At 40.0% G+C, this 19,984-nt stretch overlaps 1 protein-coding gene across 12 annotated transcripts in view; it reads left to right on the top strand.

Annotated features, from left to right (window-relative positions):
* DGKI (diacylglycerol kinase iota) overlaps positions 1 to 19,984 on the top strand; it is a 449,436-nt gene that overhangs the window by 318,458 nt on the left and 110,994 nt on the right. The window lies entirely within an intron of this gene.

The raw sequence follows: 19,984 nt of genomic DNA, 5'->3' as shown, positions 1-19,984 counted from the left end.
TGGAAGATGCCAAATTAGGATCTCCTGGTGTATTAACCACTTCAGTCTCAAGTTTACCTAAAATGAGAAAGCAGAAGGCTGGCGAATGTCATGTGGTATAGTAACATGTAGAAAACTCTTGGGACAGCATGAGTCTTTCCCTGGAGCCAATATTACCAAATATTATCCTCATTCTTTATGCAGATGTGACATCGTTATCTATAAAGACATGTCTAACACTTCTAGCTATTATGTGATTGCATAATGTAAAAGGCCCACAGAATACCCAATGCCAGGATAAAGTGATTGATGGATGGTGAAATCCTGAAATCTTAAACTGACTCAACATATGAATGTTCTCAATGTTCATATTTTCCATATGCTTCTTTAAATGGATAACTAATTTTAGTTCATCTTGTCTATCATTTAGTATTTATTGAGCACTTTTTATATTCCAGTCACTATTTTAGATCCCTGTCTGTATTGTGATACATGAGCTAACCAGGTAACATAGGCCGGAAGATGTTAAGACCACAGGTATGTTAGATAGTGGTGTTCTTGGCTCCCCTCTAATTGTGGAGGACGGCAGTCAAGTACAGTAAATTCAGAGACGATCAGGTCCAGTGTCCAAGGACACAGGCAGGGATGCTAACAGAAAGGAAGGAGTTTGATACAGAACCAGAGGTTTATGAACTAACACCCCATACTAGCTCTAAGCACGGACCTACCTAGAGTTGTAGAAGACACAAATAGCTAACACTGGCAGGAATACAGTAGGGACACGTTCCTGGGATAATGTCTTCCAGGCTCTGATTTCTGAACCTGTGATCCTGGAGTGGGGTTTAGTGGATGGAAATCTTGAAATCTAGGGTCAGTTTAAGGGGTGGGTGCAGGGACGTTCCAATCTGGAAGTGGCATTGAGTGAGGATCCATTTTCCTGGTAGTCCATCCAATCACTGAGCCTCCCAGAGAATTCTGTGTGAAATTTCTCCTTTCTCAATTCTCTCCACCACTTTAGCTTCCTTAACCCTTCTGGTTCTTTTCATTAAACATCAGTACCTTCTAGCTTCTCCTCAGCCTTCCCCCCAACCTCTGTCCCTCACTTTCATTTCCTTGGATGGGAAAGTTTTTTTTTTTTTAAATGTTTGTTTATTTTTGAGATAGAGTAAGGGAGGGAGGGGCAGAGAGAGGGAGACAGAGGATCCGAAGCAGGCTCTGTGCTGACAGCAGAGAGCCCGACATAGGGCTCGGCCTCACTAACTGTGAGATCATGACCTACGCCCAAGTCGGACGCTTAACTGACCGACTGAGCCACCAGGTGCTCCATGATAGGAACGTTTGAAGTGGAGAAGGAGCAATTCCCTGAACTTTTGCATTTCTGCCTTCTATAAATGGCAGGTTATATTTTCCAGTATAAATGAGATTATAAATAACAGACCAGCACAAATCTAATGTAACTCGTGACATGATGGGCATGTATGTTTGCCTTGGGAGGTGTAGCTCACAGTGTAAGTTAAACTGACTTTTGGAGGCTGCTAATTACAAAGAGGAGTGTTTTATGTTCTTTCTCGTTTCACGCTTGTACCCACATAGCTTATAATTTTTGAAAAATTAAACATAATAATGGATCTCAAGTCAGTAATGTTTTTCAGTTTGCCATCAACTCTGAAGAAAGTCAGTTGGGAGTAGGGAAACATTTGAAATTTGGGGCTGAAATGAGATTTGAGGCTTATCTGTGGATTTCAATTATCTGTTCTATCTTTTCTGTAGCATTATCTGTCCACCATTGCCAGAGGTAATTGTGATTTGAGTTTTTACAAGAAGATGACATTTCTTGGCAAGTGCTTTACTCATCATATCTTATGTGATAAAACTTCTCTGTGAGGAAACTTCTTATCTCAAACTGGGGAGGCAACTTGGTATAAGTATAAATCCAATAAATTCAGGTGTCTCTGGGTCCCAGAAGGACACAAAAACATTCCAAGAAGGAATCAGAGAGTTACCTAATTCTAAATATTTGAGTTTGAAGGAAACAATATATTAATTAGAAGTAAAGATGGCCAACTCAGGCATCCCACATTGAATATGTAGTTATGATGCATCTAAAATGTGGTTGCTCAGGGAAGTTTGTCCTTTGGGGTTAAATATTTGATCCTTACCCTCACTCTCTTGCCTGATTCCAACTCGTAACCAACTACAGATTCAGTGGAAGGCTGGCAGAGCTCACATTGAGCATAAAGACAAAAACCAGCTCAAGTCCATATGTGATACACAGTGCCAAAATAGATCTGTGATTTCAGAAGCATTAATTAAATAAAATACATAGAAAACATATATAAGAGGGATTTGAGGACAGTACTCTGACCTGCATCCCAAAGGGAGCGAATCCTCTTAGGCCATTTATTTATTGTCAACATACAAAGCCTAAAACTAAGGCAGTACTGCATTACCAGGTTTAAAAAATTAGTTCTCTTTCTTGATGATAACACTGAGTGATTCATCCAGGCAGCATGTGGCTGTTTCCCATCACTGTTTAATAGATCTTGCTCATGTGTCTGGATTGTTTTTTGTATTAGATTACAACTCCAATGTCTGTTGTCTAACAAAACCCCACTTCCGTCCGTAAGGCAGGTTTCCTTGGTCATTACAGATGGCAGCTCTTTTAATTACCTTGCTTATTTTAGCATAGAGAAAGATGACTACATTATTTCAAAGATTTGTCATCCCCCTTCCATTTAGCTCCAACTCGCCTGGGGGTCATTCCCCCTAAAATAATGCACAAAGAGGGTTAGTCTAGGCCAGTCCCTTCCTTGGCTCTTGCTGGTAAATTTCAGACTTATGTAAAAGTAATTAGAATCTCATTACTGGATTTATGAATTATTAACCATCAAGATAGTGGCTATGATGTCCAAGAGGAAAGTCTATTCAGCTTAAAAGGTAGAACGTAAAGTGGACATGTTAGAAAAAATTCTTAATGAAATCCATAAAGATAGCTGACACTTACTCCCATGATCTGAATCAAATCTATTAAATGAGTCCTTAATAAAGCATGTAATCATATAGTCTAGGAAAAGGATGATGAGTTTTTGAAAATCTTTTATATTTCTAACTCCAAAGGAGTTTCACTGATGCGACATACATTTTTTTTTTTTTTTTATCTAGAATAACTTGATACTGGCCGAGATTTAACTCTTATCTCATGTAAACTGGCTAAACTTGACTTCTGGCATTAGCTTCTCTGCCCTTTTGAATTGCCCTGATAATTCATACAAGTCTAGGCCCTAAATCAGAAGCAAAAACAAGGTTGGAATTTATTGAAAATAAGTGTAGCCTATTAAGGTAGGAGAGGACTAACATTTGCTGTATATCAGGTATAGTGTTCATAACCCCTTTACATTTTTTTCAATGTAATGGAAATTATATGGATGTTCATGCGTATATATAATAAATATATAATATCTCAGTATATTATTCTCTGGCTTACATTAATGATATTAGGATCGTAGCTTAGACAATTGTTTTTATGAAATTCCCTTGTCTTTGGTTTACCGATTTAGTGGAAGGGTCAGAAATATCTGTGTTGGAATTGCAGTTGCAACCTTGACCACGTAGTTAATCTCTCTGATGATCCTAACTCTCATCTCCAAAACGGGAATAGAATTGCGGCAGGAATGGGAGAGTGAAATGTAATCTTGCGGGTGAAACTGTGGTGCAAAGGATGGCACGCTACCATGCTTTCCCAAAATGGTAGCTGTGATTGTTGTGCTTGCTGTTGCTCAGGACACGCTCCAGGCCCGCTGGCTGCCCTTCGGTCTGCAGGTCGGGAGGCCAGCTGACCTCTTCCACACGTGGCTCCCACTTGAATGTGCACGTGCTTCCGACCCACTGTCTCACTTTCAAAAACAGCATTGAAAACACCGATAGATATCACAGAAAGATTATGGCAAGAGAATACGATTAATCATTTGATTTACATTTATTGTGTCTGCCAGTACAAGAGTGCTCTGATGGCTGGATGTATAAACATGAGATGTGTAAACACTGCCCATATTTGGTGATCTGGCCAGATATCTGCACACTTCATTAAAAATTTTTTTTTTTTTTTATCTTAGAGAGTGAAAGAGAGAGAGGAAGAGAGAGAGAATCTTAATCAGGCTCCATGCTCAGTGCAGAGCCCAGTGCAGGGCTCAATCCCACCACCTGGGATCATGACCTGAGCTGAAATCAAGAGTTGGATGCTCACCCGAGCCACTCAGGTGCCCTGTGTACTTCTTTCTTTAAGTCCCAAGATGGTTTCATATGTATATCATCTGGTATCCAGCACTGATTAAAAAAAAACAACAACTTATTTTGGAATAATTTTAGATTTCTAAACAAGTTACGAAGATACTACTGGGAGTTCCTGTACACCCTTTACCCTATTATGTTCCCTATTGTTGAACATTGTATATTGCCGTGGTACCTGTGTCAAAGAAACTCATATTTGCTTCATTATTCTTAACTAAACTCTGGACTTTCTATTCTAGGATCCAGTCCAGGATATCACCTTGCATTGGGTAGACATGACATGGCATATCTTCCCAGGCTCCTTTGATCTGTTTCTCAAGTTCTCAGTCTTTTTTTTTTCTCCCCATAATGGTCTTGAGGAATACTGGCCAGGTATCCTATAGACTATCCCCCAATCTGGCTTTGCCTATTATTTTACTCATAACTAGACTGGAGTTGTGGGTTCTTGAAAAACAAATACTGCAGAGCTGAAGTCTCTTTTTGTCCCATTATCTTAGGGGTATATGATATCCACATGACATCCGTGATGATGGTAACCTGATCATTTGGCTAAGGTTGTATTTGCTAGGTTTCTCCACTGCAAAGCTACTAATTTTTTTCCCCTTTCCCTATGTTACTTTTTGTAAGTCACCAAGTTTAACCTGTCCTCAAACTTGGGGGAGGTGGATCACTTGAATTTTCATGCTTTCCAGTTTCCATATTTGACCTCAAGTGAATGTAACACATTTGTCAAAATGGTGGAGCCATTCAGTCAAGATGCATTCATGCTTCCAAAAACTATATATTTGCAACAAATATATGCCAGATACCATGTTAGATGCTAGAAGATGAAACTGGGACATTGAACATTACGGTATCATTTATTCAATACACATTTATTGAGTGCTTACTCCAAGCAAACCATGGTGGAGGAAAAAAGCCAAAACAGAAATAGTCCCTGCTTCACTGGAATTTTTTTCTCATGTGATGAGAATTGCAGTAGGGCTATGGAAGTACTAGGTACCTATTTTCCCAGCAAACACCACTTAAATAACTAAAGAAAGGGATAGGAATTTATAAGTGAGAATGAGAAAAGCCAATTTAAGCACTAATTAGTTGTATGACCCTGGACAATACATTTATCCTCTTCAGGCTTTAGGTGCTTTATCTGCGAAATGCAGTGGTTAAACTAGGTGTTAGTTTAGAAATCTAACATTAGAAAATTGTGAACGTTAGAAAATTGTGTGTATGCATTTTGCTTCATGAATTTGCTATAAATACTGACTTTTCTTTCTGTTGATTACTTCATCTAAAATTGAATATTTCCCCCTCATTTAACAAGTTGATAACTGGGCTATTCAGTAGAGATAAGGCCTCCATTTGGTGGGGGTAGGTGTTCCATTTTGAAATCTCTCTCAGGAGTTAGATGGTATCAGTCTGTTCTCTGAAGGGCACTGTCCATCCCTTTGTGAGTGTTTGTCTTTTCCTATTTTCGTGGGTTGGCATTTACCCAGAGTGCTTATGTTCTTTACTGTCTTCTCCATCTTTTGTCTGTATCTTAGATTTCTCTTTTCATTTAAAATGTAATAATAAGTAAAAATAATAGTCAACTCATAGTGCACTATCACTGTGAGCAAGGAAATGTCTTAACATTTCTACTCCTATCATATAATTTAATTCTCCCCCAAATTCTGAGGTTTTGGGCTGAGCAACTTGGTAAATAGAGGTAGGGGACATGTAGAGGACCCACAGTGACCAAGAAGCAGCACGTGGTGAGCTAGAAAACAAACAAACAGACAGCCTGTTGATTGCAAGCCTAGAGAAGAAAAATGTTTTATGAAAGAACAGTGAGAGAACGCTGTGAAAGCCCCAGAGTCAGAGAGGTGGAGGAAGAATTGCATGCTAAGAGCTGATCATTGGATTTGGGCAGAGGGCGGTTATTAGTCACCTCACGAGAGGTTAAGGGTGAAAAGATGAATAGAGTTGGTACATGTCCACACCGGAGTGAGGGAAGTAAGTCTGCACAGGTTGCTCTTGTTAGATGTTTAGCTATAAAGGGGAGGAGAGAATGGGCTGGTGGCTGGAAGGGGATGTGGTATCCAGGGAGGACATCTTTCTACTTGTCAGATAGTGCAGCTGTCTCTGCTGATGGGGCGCTTTACTGGAGAGAGAGAACTCGATTGAAGAGAGAAGGTCAGCTGCAGGGGGAATGGCTTTGTGTGGGTGGAGATGGGACCTAGGGCCCAGTGAGAGCTGGAGGCAGGCTCTGCAGAGTACAGAGCAGGAAGGCAGAGGAGCGATACACAGGCAGGTAAGTTGAAGGTTTGGGTACTCGGGAGAAGACGTCCCGTTCTGATGATTTTTATTTTCTCAGTGAAATAAGAAGCAAGGCTACGGGCTAATGGTTGGGATAGGAGGGTATCAGTGTTCAGAAAGAGCAGAGAAAGTTGGAAATAATCAATTTGAGGAGCAACACAATGAATGGACCAGGCAGGATTGCTGAGCATCACTTTAGATATAGATGATTTAATTCACTGGCTTTTCATAAGAATGTGTGGAGTCTGACTCATCAGTTCCTAGGGGTCTTGACTTAAAAATGAGTGCACTCTCAGGGGCACCTGGGTGGCTCAGTCCCTTAAACATCCAACTTCGGCTCAGGTCATGATCTCACAGTTTGTGGGTTTGAGCCCCGTGTCACTCCCTGCTGGCAGCTCAGAGCCTGGAGCCTGCTTCAGATTCTGTGTCTCCCTCTCTCTCCGACCCTCCCCTGCTCGGGCTCTATCTGTCTCTTTCTCTCTCAAAAATAAGCAAACATTAAAAAGAATTTAAAAAACAAACAAACAAACAAAAACGAGTGCATTCTCTTTCTTTCCAACTCCAGAGATTCAGATGCCAGGAGAATATTAGACATGAAGATGATAATCTTATTTTTAATATAAATCCCTTTGTAATCTAACTCTGATTATCATCCAAAGCCTTGCTTTGTTTACAAGAAAAGACGCTTCCAGAACTGTGGTGAGGTCGATGCTGATGACCTGAAGTCTCAGGCTAGGAAATAAGCCTAAAGTGTTGATATTTATTTGGTCCTTCTTTCATTGTTGAAACTTAGCATTTGGTAATGAGAACCGTCAACTCCAGGTATAGCTTCAAGTCTCCGCCCAAAGGAATATTTTTCATTTTCATTAGTTTATTCTGTGCACACGCACAAAATAATGACCAGTTCTTACTGCTTACACAGCATCCCAGTTTGTTTTGTTGGGACCTTCCTGGGTGGACAACTGTAGGGTATCAGCTCAGATGGCAGGTAGGCTTCTCTTTAAAGACTTCCTTCTAAGAGCTTTGTATAAAATTTTTGCTTTTTAATCCTCATGTTAACATGTGAGTGGTGTGGGATCAGCCGCTGCAGTCATGGCATCATATTTAATAATAAAAACACCTAGTGTTTGCCCGCTGCATCATGGTTTACAGAGGGCTTCTCTATGTGCTGTGTGCATGTGTTTTCATGGGGACACTTTGATTCATCACACCGTGACAGGATTTGAACTTACATGTCTCTTCTAATCCAGTGCACTGTCCTTTTTTTTTTTTTTTAAGTTTATTTATTTTTGAGAGAGACGAGAGAGCACAAGCAGGGGAGGAGCAGAGACAGAGGGGGGACAGAGGATCTGAAGCAGGCTCCATGCTGACAGCAGAGAGCCCGATGCAGGGCTTGAACCCATGAACAGTGAGATCATGACCTGAGCCGAAGTCAGACGCTTCACCAACTGAGCCACCCAGGCGCCCCTAGAAATGTGTTTTAAAAAAGAGTTTGGGGGGCGCCTGGGTGGCGCAGTCGGTTAAGCGTCCGACTTCAGCCAGGTCACGATCTCGCGGTCCGTGAGTTCGAGCCCCGCGTCAGGCTCTGGGCTGATGGCTCGGAGCCTGGAGCCTGTTTCCGATTCTGTGTCTCCCTCTCTCTCTGCCCCTCCCCCGTTCATGCTCTGTCTCTCTCTGTCCCAAAAATAAATAAAAAACGTTGAAAAAAAAAAAATTAAAAAAAAAAAAAAAAAAGAGTTTGGGATCATAGTTTTTGTTGTTGGTTGGGTTTCCTCAGAAACAGACTCTGAGGCTTTTGAGTTTTACACGTATGAGGCTTATTGGGGATTCTCCAAGAGGGAACAGCAGTTGTGAAAAGGGAGAAAAGTAGCGTCAGGCCGAGGAGGAAGTTGAGCTGTAATAGTTGCCAGAGGGACGTTTGCATCTGGGATGGCCATTTAGGATTGTCCCAGTTGAAACAAGGATTGTTTCCTTGGGAGGAAGCAAACCCTGAGTAGGGTAGCTTCCTTCCTGGAGAGGAACTCAGCCATGAGCTATGAGTAGAGCCAACAGCCAACACTTCAGCGGCTGAGGGAACGAGTGCCTCAGTCCCATCGTGGATCCGGGTGGGGCACTTCACTTCCGAAAGCCTCATCTCGTTTATGTAACTGAGCTCCTGATTTTTAAACTAAGGCCAGGAAGGAACCACCTACATGCTAGAAATCCTTGAGTCCATTCATTCACTTCTTCATTAACAACTATTTACCGAATACCTACCATGTACCAAGTGCTGTTCTAGGTGCTAGGGATTAGAGTCATACGATCACTAGCCTCCAAAGTTTTCTTTGTATTTTTTGATCCTACCATTCCAAATTCAGGGAATTGGAATATAAGTTACCTTCTTTTGATGTGTCAGAATTTGGTTAAAAAAACACAAAATGTTAATGATGACCTTTTCTTAACAGTTCTTTTTTGACATGAACTATTATTAAGCTAAATATTCTCCACTTGGAATTTGAGTGATTAAAATTGGAAACTGAAATGCAAGGCAATCTAAATTTCAGGCTATTTCTAGCCTAACACTGGAGTCAGAATTAACTCCAGAGTTTGATCTTCAACAAGATGGACATTTCTTCTCTGTATTCTTCCAGTTTATTGGTAAAACTATTGAACTGAATAGACCTAAGGACAGAAATGTGTGCTAATGTGAAAATAACCTCTTTGCAGATTGACTCAGAACGACAATTGTATGTGCTACTAACATTAGGTAAAAGATGTAGGCTTTTCATAGTTCATCCTGGGGAAAGCACTCTTTTTTAATAATACTTAGTGGGTTTCCTGAATGACTGATCCATGGCACTATTTGGGAGTCACTGATAAATAGAATTAGAGAGTCCCCTGGGTTGTCAGATTCTAAGGATGTGTTTGCTTAAATCTGCCCTATTTCACATCTCTCCGTTAGCGGCTGTCTACTTGTAATTAGTTTATTCTTTTTGCTTCCAGAAAGAGATTTAGGCCTCTTCAGAAGATTTTAGGAAATCTGTCATTAATTCTGCACATGTATCCAATGAACTCAGAAATTCACAGCTGCATGACTGAATGTGTCCTCAGTATCTAACTGTTGGTGACCTTGCCCATCACCATACAGTACAATGGACAGTATGATATGCAAAAAAAAAAAAAAAAAAAAAGTGAAAACATTTGAAGTTGTGTCGCTAACTATAATTTTGAGTATTTAAGTTTTGGAACAGTTAGGAATCTTTGCTTTTGGATACTTAATGTTTCATTTGACTTCTGTATTTATATGGCTGGTCGGGGCACATAACCAAGATTCCATTGTCATAACCAAGTATTTGTTAGCTCCTAAATACTAGAGCACTGGCTCTCATCAGTTATCAGTGATGGTTCTTCTCTGTAGCTAGGAATTTTGCAAATACTACCTTACGGATAAATGTACCTGGGAAAAAATTATGTTGTTTTCTAGTGTGCATCATCAAGTGTATTCTAGAACTCACCATTAAAAGCTGCTATTACATTTCACACTGGGAATAACTCCCAAGGGATTTTATAACACATTTTGTCGTTGCAGAATTTCACTAGAATTTCTTTGTGTGTGATATTAGGAATTTTCATTGAAATGGAGTTCTTACCATCAAAAATAGAAATTTACATCATTGTTGGTAAATTTCGATATTAAGTTGGAAGATTATGACATTTCATAAAATTGTTTCATCTGGACCTTTGGTTTGTATTATAGTAAGAGTATTGGGCCTTTGCCCATACTTTCCCCTAGATTATCACTGGTAATATAAGAGCCAAATTCATCAGAAGTAGGGAAAAAGAAAGCTTGTGCAATTTTAAACATATTAGCCATTATTGGGTTGCATTCTCCATCTGACTTCTATTTTGGTTCAGAAGACTGTTGTAACTTTTTTTTTTCTGGATTTCTCTTTCTTCTGCTTTTCCATTGATTATGCCTGTATGCTGGTGATTACAAAGAGGAAAAGAAAAGGATCTATTGCTGCCTAATTCTGATTTCCTGAGGGTCTGTATTACGGGCTTTGGATGGATGTCTGGGGGTTAGGACATGGTCTTTCTTCCTCCTTCCTTCCTCTATTCTTGGTTCTCCAGGCATGAGAATATTTTCTAAAAAAAACTTTAATGCTTATTTATTTATTTATTTATTTATTTTTAATGTTATTTAGTTTTGAGAGAGAGAGAGACAGAGCATGAGTGGGGGAGAGGCAGAATGAGAGGGAGACACAGAATCCGGAGCAGGCTCCAGGCTACGAGCTGTCAGCACAGAGCCTGATGCGGCGCTCGAACTCACAGACTGCGAGATCATGACCTGAGCCGAAGTCAGATGCTTAACCGACAGAGCCACCCAGGTGCCCCAGTGCTTATTTATTTTTAAGAGAGAGAAAAACAGAGAAAGAGACAGAGCCTGAATGGGGGAGGGGCAGAAAGAGAGGGAGACACAGAATCGGAAGCAGGCTCCAGGCTCTGGGCTGTCAGCACAGAGCCCCATGCGGGGCTTTAACTCACGAACCGCGAGATCATGACCCGAGCTGAAGTCTGATGCTTAACTGACTGAACTACCCAGGCACCCCTAGTCTTGAGAATATTCTTAAGAATTCTGCCAGTAACAACATGCTAACTCAGAAACCCCTTTCAGATAGTTTAGGTGTTATCAACTGCCTTTGAGGCATTTGTAAGTGGTCTTTGTTGTCCATCATTACAAAAGACACTTTTATGTTGTTTTCATAACCAAGCCACCCATCTCTCCCTCTCTTTCTCTCTTGATGTCCCTCCTCCCAGCCCTCCCTGACCCTTCATCTCACCATCTGTTTCCTCCACTCTCTCACGAGCTCAACAGGCACCAGTCCACTGTGGCATTAGGGAGGTTACAAGGAGGTTATAGCTGCCATGGCCACTCTAAACACCCTTGAGGCTCCCTTGTGTCTTTTCCTTTTCACTCCCCAATTGTTCACAGAGTTGATTGCTTGACTTTAATCTCTCTCCCACATGTCTCTCTCCCACAGTCTTCTCTTCTGGGCTTCACCATTGCTCTTCTCCTTGAACGCTAAAGCTCTTCCTAACTCACCTTCCTGCCACTCACCTTGTCTTCCACATCTCCTCCAATGATTTTTCTAAAACGTCAAAGAAAAATTGCCCTGGAACAATTAAACAGGGGAGGAAGGATTTATTCAAGAGTATTGCAATAGAGAACCAAGAGTCAACTCTGCTGTGACAAAAGGCGGGGAATTTTTAAGCCCTGGGGTGAGTGGGTAGAAAAGTAGCAGAGGATATTAGCAGGACGCTAGTCAGTGTGATCAGGCCATCCGTGCTTGCTGCTGATTAGCAGTACTTGGTTAGGCTCCTACCCACCCACGGAGCCTTGAAAAGCAGGACACAATCTTCCTTGAAGGCATCAGAGAGATGCCTCCCAGATCTTTGAGAAAGACATTCTAGGGTTGCAAAAGTCTGAGAGGCTGGGAGAAGATTGACATCTTAAAAAGACAGAGAAATAATTTACAATTGAAAGTCTTCTAAATAAGAACTGAGAGGTCAGGCACCGTGTCAAGTATAGTCAAGCCCACGGTCACATTAAGGCCTTCTAGGTTGATGTAAATCTGAAACCTTTACCATCTGTTGGAAACCCTATAATATCTGCCCATCTTTTGAGAATAAGTCTCCACTCCTTAGTATAAAAAACCCCCACAAGCTTCTGGCCTTGACCTCACCTCCTTGTACTCTTTACCCACTTATTTTTGTAAGTCCTAAACATTTTCATGCCTTGGTTTCTTAGAATCTAAGGATGGTCTAAGACTGAGACTTTCCTGTGCCTGAGAAATTCTTGTCTCTGTTGCTAAACTCCCTTACTGTCTTCATTTGGGATAACTTTTTGTGAAGTGCGTCCTGTCCTAAGAAATGGGCAGCTTCTCTGCGTCCTATGCACACTAGATTCTCATTGGTCAGAATTGAAGTCACAAGGTCTATAATGGAGAGGATGTATTTAATGTCCCTCTTCCTTTCCCGGTCTGTAACACCTTGAGGGCAGGTACTGAGTCTTAGTGTTGCTTCTCACCTCCTAGCACCAGTTGTCTCTGGAAGAAGAAAATCCTTAAAACTTGTGTGCTGAATGATTAAGTGGAGGACTTGTAGGCCTGAAAAATATTTTCATATGCTATCTGTTACACAATTGCCTAGTTAAGTAAAAGTGAATATTAGGAGTTGTTATGTGAGATTATGAACGACAAAACATTTAAGAGGATTTTTAAAAAAGTGGGTTGAATGTCCCTTGGGTTGCCTTCTCAGGTAGTTTATAATTGGGATAAGAAGCAGAATTGGATCTGTAGTTTGAAACCCAGATTTGTAGAGAAACTACTACTTTGTAGAAAGCACACCTTGAAAATACTGTCCTCACATAGAATACAGTAAAAACTACATAGTTTCCTTCTATCTTGGGGATGACACTTGGAACTAACTGTGGAAAGGTTAAGCTCAAGCTACAGAGTCCAAACTCTAGGATCACTGTTAATCACACGAACCAGGTGTCATGAAACCTTTTACAGAGGCCAGCTCTGCCATGGTGAAGTATGAAGTTCTTAGGATCTTGTGTTTCCTTTTGAATGCTAATATGCCTATTAATTTCCCTGTTTGTTCCATTTGAGCTGTGGCAGTTAATGACGACAAGTTGTTGTAAAACAGACCTGTGGCACCTAGGGAGAAAAATTGAATTGAAACATTGCCAACTCATTCTCTTTAATTATTGTCAGCCATCAAGTTCGAACTTTAGTTCCCTGATAACCCTGACACATTCAAAACTAATGAGAACCACAGGAAGATTCCACTCATCCCCTCCCATCCTCCCTTAGGGCTTTGCTTCCTTTCTCTAGAGTCCCCTGCCTTCCTCCTTGATTTTTACTTCTAGTCCCTTCTTCCCATCATCTTGAATAGTGTTAAAACTATGGCCAAGAAAGTAGATAATATTTGTTTTTCTTTATGTAAGTGGATTCTCTGATATGAGCAAAGTATCTGTATATAGGAAACTCAGAGCCTATTTTTTCTTTTCTCTTGTGTTTCTATTTTTTTAATTAATAGACTTTATTTTTTAGAACACTTTTATGTTTACAAAAAGATCAAGTGGAAAGTACACAGAGTTTCATATATCCCCTCACCGTACACCCTCCACCCCCACCCCCACAGTCTCTCCTGTTATTAACATCTTGCTTTAGTATGGTGCATTTCTTGTTAGAATCGATGAGCCATTGTTAACGCATTAGTACTAACTGAAGTCCATACTCTGCATTAGGATTCGTGCTTGTGCTCTATACTATAGTTTTATGGGTTTTCACGGATGTGTGACGCATATTCACCAGGACAGTATCATTCAGAGTAGTTTCACTACACTAAGTAACCCCTGGGCTGTACCTATTAACCATCCCTTATCTGTAACCCTTAGCAACCACTATTTTTTTTTTTTTAACTCTCCATAGTTTTACCTTGTCCAGAATACCATGTAGTTGGAATCATGAAGGGTGTGACCTTTTCAGACGAACTTCTTTTACTTAGCGGTCTGCCTTTAAGCTTCCTCCATTGTCTTTTGTGGCTTGAAAACTCATGTCTCTTTGTTGCTGAATGACATCCCATTGTATGCTAATGAGTTTGTTCATTCATTTACCAACTGAAGGGCATGTTTGTTGCTTACAAGTTTTGGCAGTTATGAATAAAGCTGCTGTAAACATTCATGTGCAGATTTTTGTGGAGACATAATTTTCAGCTGGTAAGAATTTGTTTAGTTTTGTAAGAAACTGCCAAGCTATCTTCCAAAGTGGGTGCACCATGTTGCATTCCCATCTGTGATGAATGAAAGTTCCTGTCGCTCCACATTCTCCCTAGCATTTGGTGGTGTCGGATTTTTTTTTTTTGTTTTCAATTTTAGCTATTCTAATAGATCTGTAACAGTATCCCATCGTTTTAATTTGCAGTTCCCTAATGGCATATGATGTTGAGCACCTTTTTCATGTGCTTACTTGCCATTTATTTGTCTTCTTTGGTAAGATGTCTGTTCAGATCTTACCTTAGTTTTTAATTGACTGTTACTGCTTTAAGAATTCTTTGCATATTTTGAATGCCAGTCTTTTATTTATGTGTTCTGCAAAGGTTTCCGCCCCCCCCCCCCCCAATCTGTTTGGTCTTTTCATTTTTTAAAAGTATCTTTGACAGAGTAGACGTTTTAATTAAATGAATTCCAACTTACCACTTTTCTCTTTTGTGGATCATGCTTTTGGTGTTGTATCTAAACCGTCTTTGCCAAACCCAAGCTTGCCTAGCTTTTCTCTGGTGTTATTTTCTAGGGAACAGTTTCTTTTTCAGACTATTGGTTTCTAAAGCTGTGTATAAGTTGATAGAAAGAGAGTGGGTTTTGGACATAAACTGTATAGATTATGTCAATAAATCTAAAATTGATGCTTAGGAAATGTCAGGTTTTAAAAAGGGTATTTCTGAATAGCATTAACATAAAATAAATGCATTTTAATATTATCTATGTTTTTGATGACTTCCCATATTATTCATAATGCTTCCCTATTTTATGAATTTTTGACACTGATTTATTCTTTTCAGGACATGACTGTCTTTTTATTTAACCTCAAGACTCTGCAATTCTAATATTTTTATGTATATATTTAGGACTTATAACTCAATCTTTGCAAATCCGTCCGTTTTCTGAGAAGCTTTTCTCTAAGGTCTCATACCTTCTTTTAATGATCCCACTGGAGATAGTTTTGTTTGTGTTTTGAATAGGTTAACAGCCCCATTCAGCCGCAATTCTGTTCTAACAGGAATTACACCGTAATAAATAGAGATAGAGATAGACTGGCTGACCAACTTAAACTTCACCATGTAAGGAAAAGATGATGATTTCACTTTTAGATGAAGACTCTCAGGAGAGATGGAAGGAGTCTCTGCATCACTGTGTGTCTTCAGCTTCTCTGAGAGTGAGAGTGCACATGAGCCCATTGTAAGAGGATTTAGGGGACAAGGTAATGATTGAATTCTGAGAAACATTGGTGAGGGTGTTAGGGTGCATTCTAGATATCAAGCAGAAATATGGTTAGAGGGAATGAACTTTGAATTCTTCTGCTCCACCGTAACTTAACTGTTGCTCTCAAAAGCAGGTTAAGTTACGGATCTTGGGTGATCCGGTGTTGTTGGGGTGTGTGTGTGTGTGTGTGTGTGTGTGTGTACGTGTGTATATGTATGTGTACATACATATATATATATAAAAGAAACTGGTTCAGACTCGCCTGGGCTCTACCCTCGCATTGAAAACTAACTCCAAGGATGATGAAATTTTTTTAAGTTTATTTATTTTTGAGAGACTGAGACAGAGCATGAGCAGGGGAGGGGCAGAGAGAGAGAAGGAGACACAGAATCCGAAGCAGGCTCCAGGCTCTGAGCCGTCAGCACAGAGCCCGACGCAGGGCTCGAACCCATGGAGTGCGAGATCATGACCTGAGCCAAAGTCAGACGCGTAACTGACTGAGCCACCCAGGCGCCCCTGAAAATTTCAATGATGATAGCTGTCCACATAGCAGTCTTGTGAGTCACAGTGCTCCAGTATATATTGTTTGGCAGCCCAATGGATTTGTCACCCTGGGCTTGTCTAGCCCCACCTAGGAGGTTTACTTTGGTTCCTCTTCTGTGTTGTGTTCCCCATGTGTTACGTTACATGCATTCCTCAATGTTTTGCAAACTCAAACTTTTGTTAGAGGAAGTATTGCAATAGCTCCTTGAAAGAGAATGTGTCTTTCATTCATCCTTGCACTTGTTTGATAGCATGGATCATGTGTAAAAGTCTAGAACGCTGAAGGCATTGTTTCATTGCCTGCCCGACCATGCAGTGGCCTGTATAGTTTAAGACCATCTAATCACTGATCCTTTATATACCATCTAGTTATTCCTCTCTGGAAAGTCATAGATACTTCTTTGTCCCCAATATTGTTAAATTTTAAAATACAATGTCTTTCTCTTGTTTTATTTTCATCTTGCTGGGCACCTGTCGGGCCATTTTAGTTTGAAGCTAATGTTCTTCAGTCTAAGAAAAATTTTTTATTTGGTTTATTTCTGGTAATTATTCCTTTCTCTTTTCTCTGGTTTTTGAAATTCCTATTATTTGAATGTTCAGCCACTTGGCTGAGTCTTATTTTTCTTAGCATTTCTCTTGTATTTTATGCTTCCTTGTATTTTTGCTCTACTTTTATGGCAATTTCCTCAACTTTGTCTTCTATTATTTCTATTAAACTGTATTTATTCTATCAATTTTTTATTTTCAAGAATTTTTTTTTTGTTTTCTGAATGGTGTTCCTTCTCCTTTTTCTTCCTCCTATTACTTATTTTATTTTTAAATAGTTTTTAAAAAATGTTTATTTATTTTTGAGGGAGAGACAAAGCATGAGTGGGGGAGAGGCACAGGGAGAGAGGAAGACACAGAATCTGAAGCAGCTCGAGGCTCCGAGCTGCCGGCACAGAGCCTGACGCGGGGCTTAAACTCACAAAGCGTGAGATCATGACCTGAGCCAAAGTTGGACGCTTAACCGACTGAGCCTCTCAGGCGCCCCTCTCCTATTCTTTATCTTCTTTTAATACAATCTGTTTATATTTCATAGATGGAATATTTTATTTTAACTCTTTGAGGATTCCCCAAGAGGAGGCTTCAGATCTCTTTCCAAAAAGGCAGGGTTCTGGCTACTAGCTTTGGAGAGCCTAGTGAGGGAAGAAGTCTGGGGATCTGTATTCTGCAGATAGTCAGTAAGTCCCCATTGTCTATAAAGTAATTGTACCTGCTAAGAGTGGCTGGTGGAATCTAGTGATCTATTTTAGCTGCCCCCTCCACCCTCAGTTCTTGAGGCATGTGATGCTGACAGTTTGCAAGATTTCTGAGGGTTTTACTGTAAAAATCATGTTGGTTCTCATCATTCCCATCCATGGTTTAGGACTGGACTCTATAGGGGCTGTGGGTCATTTACCAATTTTCCATCTGCTTTATCTGTTACTATCTTCTCACTGTTTCTCCTCTTTTTTTCTTGGTTTATGTCTTTAAAAAACCCATTTACTGTAATTTAGTAGCATTTCGGACAAGAGAAAAGGAAGTATTAAATCTGTCGTCAGAATTGAAAAACCAGCTTGGTTTTTATTGCTTAAAACCTATAAATTCCATTTGATCCCTGCAATACAAGTTCCATTATGTAGGCTGAGTATTGGTTGTTGCTTATTGGAGTCGAATAAAATCTTTAAGGCCAAAATAAGATGAATCATCAGGATTGGGGATAATGACTCTAATGCTCAAGTGACAACCACCTTCTTTGCTCTCAATTAATATGAAGGAAACTTCCCTGAAGTGGTAGTTAGTTGTCAGTATTGTAAAATGAAGGTGATAATTTTCTCTAAATTTCTTTCGCCATCATGTCCAGCCCCAGATGGAACTGTCAGATTACAATATTTTTATACTACAGTTATTTTTCCCATTACGGAAAGAGTAGAAGTTAGTTTTAAGAAAACAGGAATATATCTTATGCAACTACCAGCAATCCTGATAAACTGAAAGATATATGATTATATGTATTTATTTTCTAGCTAAAGTTGTCCTAAAGATAGTAAAGGGAGTATAGGAGAAAGAACATTGATGTTTTGGTTATTCATTTTTAAATACAGCGTTGCATTTAATCTTCATAAAATCCTAGAAGAAACCCATCCTAAATACCATAGTCTTCACTTTAAGGATCGAAGGAATTGAGTAACTTGTAGGACCAAAGAGCTAATGTGAGTAATTCCGTAAGATTAAAGCGGTGCTGAGATTTGAATTCAAGAGGGAATGACTATACACCCTTTCTACTGCACACTGCTCCTTTCATAGGATATATTTGACAGCAAATTGTCAGTAATCATGGTATGAAATTGTGGCAGAGAATGCCCCTTTTTTTTTAAGCCCAATTAATAGCTAACATCAATCAAAAGCACTCTTTCTCTTACTTGACTTCTAGAGGAATAATGCAAAGTAGCTGATTTTATACTTATAGTAGAAACAAATGACAGATCTTTGAGAACTTTTTCCCAGCTCTGCCTTCTTCATTCTAGGTCTGGAATATCTACTGTCTAATTGTAGTTTGAAATATCTGCTCGAAGTGCATTGAATTTGTGACCGGTTTTACTCCAAGCATTGATAATAGAAGGAAATCAGAGACGTTCACAGGATTCCTGCATTTCTATAAAACGTGTCTCTTAATTCAAGTAAATAGATGATATTGACAAATTTTATTTCTCTACGTTGGCACGTTTGAAATTAAGAGAAAACATCGAGCCTGGGTGGCCCAGTCAATTGGGCAGCCGACTTTGGCTCAGGTCATGATCTCACAGTCTGTGAGTCGGTGAGTTCAAGCCCTGTGTTGGGCTCTGTGCTGACAGCTCGGAGCCTGGAGCCCGCTTTGAGTTCTGTGTCTGCCTCTCTCTCTGCACCTCCCCTACTCTCACTCTGTCTCTGTCCTCTCAAAAATGGATCAACATTAAAAAAATTAAAAACAGAGAGTAAACATCACTGAACAAGATTCTAACATGGGCTATATCATGTTAGTTACGGCTGTATTTTATTTCCACAACATTTGACTGACTTCTAGGCAAAAATTCTAGATTTTCCTCCTCATTCCTCAAGTGATAGAAATCTTTATTCTCTCCTTACTTTGGTAGGTAACCTATGTAGGCTAGCTGAGGATGATTACTTTAATCAGTACTTTTAGGAATCTCCTCACTGAATTTCCCTTCCATTTCATTTAAAGATGCATGATTACCATGCTAATGGCTTTTCTGATGTTTCTGTTTATATTCAAAGAAAAGAGACAAGGTATTTCTCCAGATTATTATTTCCTCCAAACATGGGACACTTTACAGGGCTCCTCACGCTTTTGCCTACTGACTGTCTTGCTTAGCTTCTGAAAGAACAGGTAAAGGCAAGCCCCGGGTCCAGTACATGCTCCCTCTCCTGCTGCAAACCTTTGTTTCTTTGCCTCCCCTGGAAAGCCGACTCAGCCCTGAAAGACATACTTTCTCTTTCACGCTCGAACATGCTCTAAGCCCTTCTCCCTCTTTTCATAAACTTTTTCTGAATGTCTACCGTGGCTCTACCAGACATTATGGTTGTGAAGGCAAATGAGCATTCCTGATGAGAGAGTTCATACTGAGTCATATGCCTACATAATTCTACAAGATGATGGACGCTTTCAAGACTTACGTATGCAGGACGTGGTTTCCACTAGAGAGGTCCGTACCACACCCCGTTCCTCCAGGTTGCCAGTCTAGGAGGTAATACTGAGAAACAAGTGATTTCTTTATCTCTAGACTACCCTCGCTTCTCTAACTAAAAGAGCCAGCGGGGCTTCATATCTTA

Source organism: Panthera pardus, unplaced genomic scaffold, assembly GCF_024362965.1.
Source record: "Panthera pardus isolate Hobbes unplaced genomic scaffold, ASM2436296v1 HiC_scaffold_8, whole genome shotgun sequence".
Taxonomy (NCBI): domain Eukaryota; kingdom Metazoa; phylum Chordata; class Mammalia; order Carnivora; family Felidae; genus Panthera; species Panthera pardus.
Note: the sequence above shows the minus strand (reverse complement) of the source record. Positions and strands in the feature narration are given on the sequence as shown.